Source organism: Sinocyclocheilus anshuiensis, unplaced genomic scaffold (assembly GCF_001515605.1).
Source record: "Sinocyclocheilus anshuiensis isolate Anshui unplaced genomic scaffold, SAMN03320099.WGS_v1.1 scaffold638, whole genome shotgun sequence".
Classification (NCBI taxonomy): domain Eukaryota; kingdom Metazoa; phylum Chordata; class Actinopteri; order Cypriniformes; family Cyprinidae; genus Sinocyclocheilus; species Sinocyclocheilus anshuiensis.
In genome coordinates, this window is record NW_015546035.1 from 106,901 (window position 1) to 113,854 (window position 6,954).

The following is a 6,954-nucleotide window of genomic DNA, read 5'->3' on the forward strand; positions in this document are numbered from 1 at the left end:
CCGTGTCTATCTAGTCATGATGAAGATGTATATACATTTCAATTTCAGCAGGCAACTATTTTTACAGCTACATTATTGTTCCAGCCACAATTAATCACAACAATGTATATACAATTACAAATGATTATATATAAATCATCAGTTTGTTGTTTTACACACATGCACACAGACATTATTTCATACACGACATAGTCGTGAGATGCAAGAAACATAGACATATGGCAAGAAATCTGTAGACGTGCCCATAACAACAAAAGACAATACTTTATTGAAGCTTTTCTGATAAGAAGTGTGTGCTGCAAACGGAGCATTTTTGACGATCGTTTCTGTCCAGTCCACTCGTTTTATCGCATTTAACCACAGCTGTCGTTGGTTTTTTGTCTGGCAGTGGCAGCAGATATGCAATCAAATGTCTAATTTGAGGCTGTATTACGTCGATTCTGGCACCCAACATCACAACAAGATGATATTTTAAGATCCTTATGTAGCCGAATCTGCGCTGGTTTGAATGGGCTGCCTCCAGCTAGCGCTGTGACGTCGCTGACCCTAGTTACCTGTGGTTGGCCTGGCCGTGCGTCACTCAGAAAACAACAGGCCAATCAGAAGAGAGGCTCATGAATATTAATTAGACAGACCAAAATCAACCCGTTCTCAGCAGAGCTCCTGAGAGAGGAGCTGTAAAAATATATTGAGATGGTTTTTGGTTTTCTCAGTGTCCAGGCTCCACCAGTGCCCAGTGTCCAGACTCCTTCAGCTGCACCGCTGCTGAGTGTTCAGGCTCCACCAGTGCCCAGTGTCCAGACTTCTTCAGCTGCACCGCTGCCCAGTGTCCAGACTTATTCAGCTGCACCGCTGCTCAGTGTCCAGACTCCTTCAGCTGCACCAGTGTCCAAACTCATTCAGCTGCACCACTGCTCAGTGTCCAGGCTCCACCAGTGCCCAGTGTCCAGACTCCTTCACCTGCACCACTGCTCAGTGTCCAGACTCCTTCAGCTGCACCAGTGCTCAGTGTCCAGGCTCCACCAGTGTCCATTGTCCAGACTCCTTCACCTGCACTGCTGCTCAGTGTCCAGACTCCTTCAGCTGCACCGCTGCTCAGTGTCCAGACTCCACCGCTGCTCAGTGTCCAGACTCCTTTAGCTACACCAGTGCCCTCAGCAATGGTAAATGTTCCTTTTCTATACCAATCATTTGCCATTAAGCAGCAAATCCCACAAACTCACTTAACAGCATGTAATTACCTAACCAACAGTTATATATTTCCAGGCTGTTGACGAGCACTGGATTCCTGGAATGGACCGGGTGGATGCGTTGGCAGAGTGTCTGGTGGAGCTGCGCACACAGACGAGCCTCACACTTACCAACCAACAAGTTGCGACCATTGTGGGTTTGTGGCAGAACCTGGACCAATTTGATAAAGACAGGGTGGTGTATGCTGCTCGTCATCAAGACAGGCTACTTACAGGACGTTTTAGGTCCCCGAAAAAGAAAGCTGTCTTCACTCCTGGTGTCGACAGCACAAAAAGGTTCTAGCGGCTCTCCAGCACAGTGGCCTAATTGCTGTCGCTTTGTTGAAATGATTTTCATAAGGTTATGTAACATCCACCGAAGCCCCAAAAAACAGCGGACAGAATCTCTGTCTAGATGGGATCTCATTCTTCGTGATTAGAGAAGAATTCGGCAGCTAATCCTGAGCAATGGAACGGTGATGAGCGAAACAACCCTTCAGCTAGTTGAGGTAAATCAGAGGACCCTTACGACGTGGCACAATAACCGTTTCAATAACCGGTCAGGAGGTCTCCGTGCTGTTGCAAGGGCTGGACCTTCCAGAGGCACATCCAGTGGCATTGGATGCTTTGCCTCCAGCACGAGTACGGTCGGTTGTGCCTCCACAATATAACCACCAGTTATATAACTACCAGATGCCACCAGACACAGCTGGACAGGCAAAGACAAAGTTTAGAAAGATCAAGCTCTCAGCTGCCTGTACATCTGCCACAGCAATTTCAATTGGGCCATCAGCCTTATACTCTCAGTGTTCAGCCAGCTGAGGACAATTTATCCCAGGCCGACAGCACCACACCCATTGGTTCCTGACACACCCACTGCCGCTGTTGTGTCTCAGAGGTTTCTGGTGCCCTGCTCAGCCCCATTTTCCACCATTAACCCTGGAGCAATTTCCTCTGACCCACCTGCAAATGACACAGCCACCCCAACCAAACAGTCGTACAATCGTACTGTAAAAGCAAATACGTGCAGAAAGTGTGGCCAATTTCGTACACAAGAAAATGGCCATAACCAGTACAAAGGCAAAATATTTTGCCCAAATAAAGAAGCAATTATGAAGGAGCAGTGGTTACAGAATATGAGAAAATAACACATTTGTTTCTGTGCGATACATTCATTTTGCTCTCTTGGTTGGATCTGTTCTGTTTTTTATATTCCAGCCATATTTAATGTTAAAATATTATACTGTACACTTTTTTATCTTGGATTATTATTATTATTATTATTATAGAAAGGTTTATGTGTAGAGGAAGCAATATTAAGTAAAATACCAAAATGTGTATATGTATGTATAAGAATATGAATACATACACTATAATACATATGGAAATATATAATCAATATTAAACAACATTAAACTATTATATTATTATAGAAAGGTTTATGTGTAGAGGAAGCAATATTAAGTAAAATACCAAAATGTGTATATGTGAGTATGTATATGTATACATACACTATAATACATATGGAAACATATAATAAATATTAAATAAAAGTAAACTATTATATTATTATTATTATTATAGAAAGGTTTATGTGTAGAGGAAGCAGTATTAAGTAAAATACCAAAATATGTATATTTTTATGTATATTTTTATATATTTTTTTGTAACAGCCGCTGAGTGCCATGAAACAGCTTGAAAGATCAAAGGCAATTTTTAATATAACTCCGACTGGATTGGTCTAAAAGAAGAAAGTCATATACACCTAGGATGACTTGAGGGTAAGTAATATATGGGCTAGTTTTCATTTTTGGGTGAACTAACCCTTTAATAAATGCATTTGGACAAATGACCACGTGTCATGATCTTAGTAATAAGGATAAAAAATAAAATCAAATCAAACTTAGAAACGAAATAATCAATAAAATCAAATACATTACTTTCAAAATCAAACTTAGAAACAAAACAATCGAATCACGGGTTTGAACAAATACACACATAACTTGCGTGTGACAGTGTGGATTCAAACCTGCGAATTCCTGAATTTCTCACTTTTCCCTTCCCTCCCTTCTTATACAAACAATTGTTTCTCAGCTTCAGCTCAGTTGGGAAAGCATTAGACTGAACATCTAAAGGTGCCTGATTTAGTCCCACTTCTTAGCAACGGGGAACCGAGAGCGCTTTTTGGGCATCCTCCTGATGCTCGAGATTCAGCTGCACTTCTTGACGCCATTATTTCAACCTTGCGATCATAAGTGCAGATGCAGCTATCGCTTCTCTGTTTGATGGTGTAAAGGTATGGTACCCTGTGGCTTCCTGGTCTAGGGCTATGATTCTCGCTTAGGGTGTGAGAGGTCCTGGATTCAAATCCCAGACGAGCCCTCCTCTGGCTATCCAGCCTCTTTTCTCGAGTAGTAACCGTCATTATATGGCCCAATCGCAAACCTCGTGATGTAAGGCTAGCATTGTGCCTGCCATTTTCAATGTCCGCTTCTTGCTCGTCTTCTTAGTCCCTCTTCGGCAAATTGAACTTGGTTGGCCCTTTAACTTGGTGGGTTAGAACTTTTGCACTGAGCTGCAGTGTAGCCGTCTGCAGTTGAACCGAGCCTCACATCCTTTGACATTTGTTTTCAACATTTGATTGGCAAGGCATACCAAGCCAGGGAAGACATGGCATAACAGAGTTTCTCAGAAATCTTCGCTGCCATGTGAGCGTTATTTTTGCATTTATTAACTGCAGGAATGCATGGTACCCTGTGACTCGTTGGTCTAGGGGTATGATTCTTGCTTTGGGTGTGAGCAGTCCTGTGTTCAATTCCCAGATGAGCACTCCTCTAACTTTTCAGCCTTTTTTCTGAAGTACAAACCATCGATCCCTCATTATTCGGGCCAGTCACACACCTCCATCACGTAAGGCTAGCGCTGTGCCTGCCGCTTTCAATGTCCACATATCACCATTATTCTTAGTTCCTCATCTGCAATTGACACTTTGTTGGCCGCTTAGCTTGGTGGGTTATAGTGTTTGCACTGAGCTGCAGTGTAGATGTCTGCAGTTCATCCGAGCCTCAAATTCCTTAAAAAACATTTGATTGGGAAGGCAGACCAAGCCAGTGAAGACACAGCAGATCAGAGTTTCTCAAAAATCTTCGCAGCCATGTGAGCCTTCATTTTACATTTTTTTAAAACAGGAGTGTGCATTACCTCGTGGCTCGTTGGTCTAAGGGTATGATTCTAGCTTAGGGTGCGAGAGGTCCTGGGTCCAAATCCCGGGTCCAAATCCCGGTTCAATGTACGCTTCTTGCCCAAAATCTTCTTCCTTTATCGGCACTTTGAACTTGGTTAGCCCTTTAACTTGGTGGGTTAGAACTTTTGCACTGAGCTGCAGTGTAGCCTTCTGCAGTTGAACCGAGACTCACATCCTTTGACATTATTTTTCAACATTTGATTGGCAAGGCATACCAAGCCAGTGAAGACACGGCGGAACAGAGTTTCTCAGAAATCTTCGGAGCCATGTGAGCTTTCTTTTTGCATTTGTTAACCGCAGGAGCGACTGGTTTCCTGTTGCTTGTTGGTCTAGGGGTATGGTTCTGGATGAGGGTGTGAGAGGGCCTGGGTTCAACTCCCGGATAATTCCTCTTTTGGCTTGACAGCTTTTTTTCTCAAGCAGTAACTGTAATTATATTGCCCAAACGCACACCTTCGTCACGCAAGTCTAGCATTGTGCCTTCCGCATTTCAATGTACGCATGTCACCCTTCTTCTTACTTCCTCATCTGCAAATTGAACTTGGTTGGCCTGTTTGCTCGGTGAGTTAGAATATTTGCACTGAACTGGGGCCAGTCACACACCTCCATCACGTAAGGCTAGCGCTGTGCATGTGACAGCGCTTTCAATGTCCACATCTCACCCTTATTCGTAGTTCCTCATCTACAAGTGACACTTTTTTGGCCGCTTAGCTTGGTGGGTTATAGTGTTTGCACTGAGCTGCAGTGTTTATGTCTGCAGTTTATCCGAGCCTCAAATTCTTTAAAAAAAAATTTCAACATTTGATTGGGAAGGCAGACCAAGCCAGTGAAGACACAGCAGATCAGAGTTTCTCAAAAATCTTCGCAGCCATGTGAGCCTTCATTTGAAATTTTTTTAAAACAGGAGTGTGCATTGACTTGTGGCTCGTTGGTCTAGGGGTATGATTCTTGCTTTGGGTGTGAGCAGTCCTGTGTTCAATTCCCAGATGAGCACTCCTCTAACTTTTCAGCCTTTTTTCTGAAGTACAATCCATCGAGCCCTCATTATTCAGGCCAGTCACACACCTCCATCACGGAAGACTAGCACTGTGCCTGCCGCTTTCAATGTCCACATCTCACCCTTATTCTTAGTTCCTCATCTGCAATTGACACTTTGTTGGCCGCTTAGCTTGCTGAGTTATAGTGTTTGCACTGAGCTGCAGTGTAGATGGCTGCAGTTGATCCGAGCCTCAAATCCTTTAAAAAAAAAAATTCAACATTTGATTGGGAAGGCAGACCAAGCCAGTGAAGACACCGCAGATCAGAGTTTCTCAAAAATCTTCGCAGCCATGTGAGCCTTCATTTTACATTTTTTTTAAACAGGAGTGTGCATTACCTTGTGACTCGTTGGTCTAGGGGTATGATTCTCGCTTCGGGTGCGAGAGGTCCCAGTTCCAAATCCCGGATGAGCCCTCCTCTGGCTTTCCAGCCTCTTTTCTCGAGTAGTATCCATAGATCTCTCATTATTTGAGCCAGTCGCATACCTCCATCAGGTAAGGCTAGCACTGTGCCTGCTGCTTTCAATGTCTGTATCTGACTCTTGCTCTTAGTTCCTCATCTGCAATTGGCACTTGGTTGGCCGCTTAGCTTGGTGGGTTATAGTGTTCGCACTGAGCTGCAGTGTAGGTGTCTGCAGTTGAACCTAGACTCAAGTCCTTCAAAATTTTTCGGAACATTTGATTGGGAAGACAGACCAAGCCAGTGAAGACACGGTAGAACGGTGTTTCTCAAAGATCTTCGCAACCCTCATTATTCAGGCCAATCGCACTCCTCCAACACGTAAGGATAGCATTGTGCCTGCCGCTGTTCAATGTACGCTTCTTGCCCAACATCTTGTTCCTTTATCGGCACATTGAACTTGGTTAGCCCTTTAACTTGGTGGGTTAGAACTTTTGCACTGAGCTGCAGTGTAGCCATCTGCAGTTGAACCGAGACTCACATCCTTTGACATTTTTTTTCAACATTTGATTGGGAATGCATACCAAGCCAGTGAAGACACGGCAGAACAGAGTTTCTCAGAAATCTTCGCAGCCATGTGAGCTTTCTTTTTGCATTTGTTAACCGTAGGAGCGAGTGGTGTCCAGTTGCTTGTTGGTCTAGGGGTATGGTTCTCGATGAGGGGGCGAGAGGTCCTGGGTTCAACTCCTGGATGATCCCTCTTTTGGCTTGCCAGCTATTTTCTCAAGTAGTAACTGTAATTATATTGCCCAATCGCACACCTCCATCACGCAAGTCTAGCATTGTGCCTTCCGCATTTCAATGTACGCATGTCGCGCTTCTTATTACTTCCTCATCTGCAAATTGAACTTGGTTGGCCTGTTTGCTCGGTGAGTTAGAATATTTGCACTGAACTGCAGTATAGCCGTTGACTCTTGCTCTTATTTCCTCTTCTGCAACTGGCACTTGGTTGGCCGCTTAGCTTGGTGGGTTATAGTGTTCGCA

The 6,954-nt window shown here is 44.0% G+C and overlaps 1 pseudogene; it reads left to right on the forward strand.

Annotated features, from left to right (window-relative positions):
- The window catches only part of LOC107698836 (uncharacterized), a 7,199-nt pseudogene extending 5,148 nt beyond the window's left edge, over positions 1-2,051 (forward strand).
- The last annotated feature ends 4,903 nt before the right edge of the window (positions 2,052-6,954 follow it).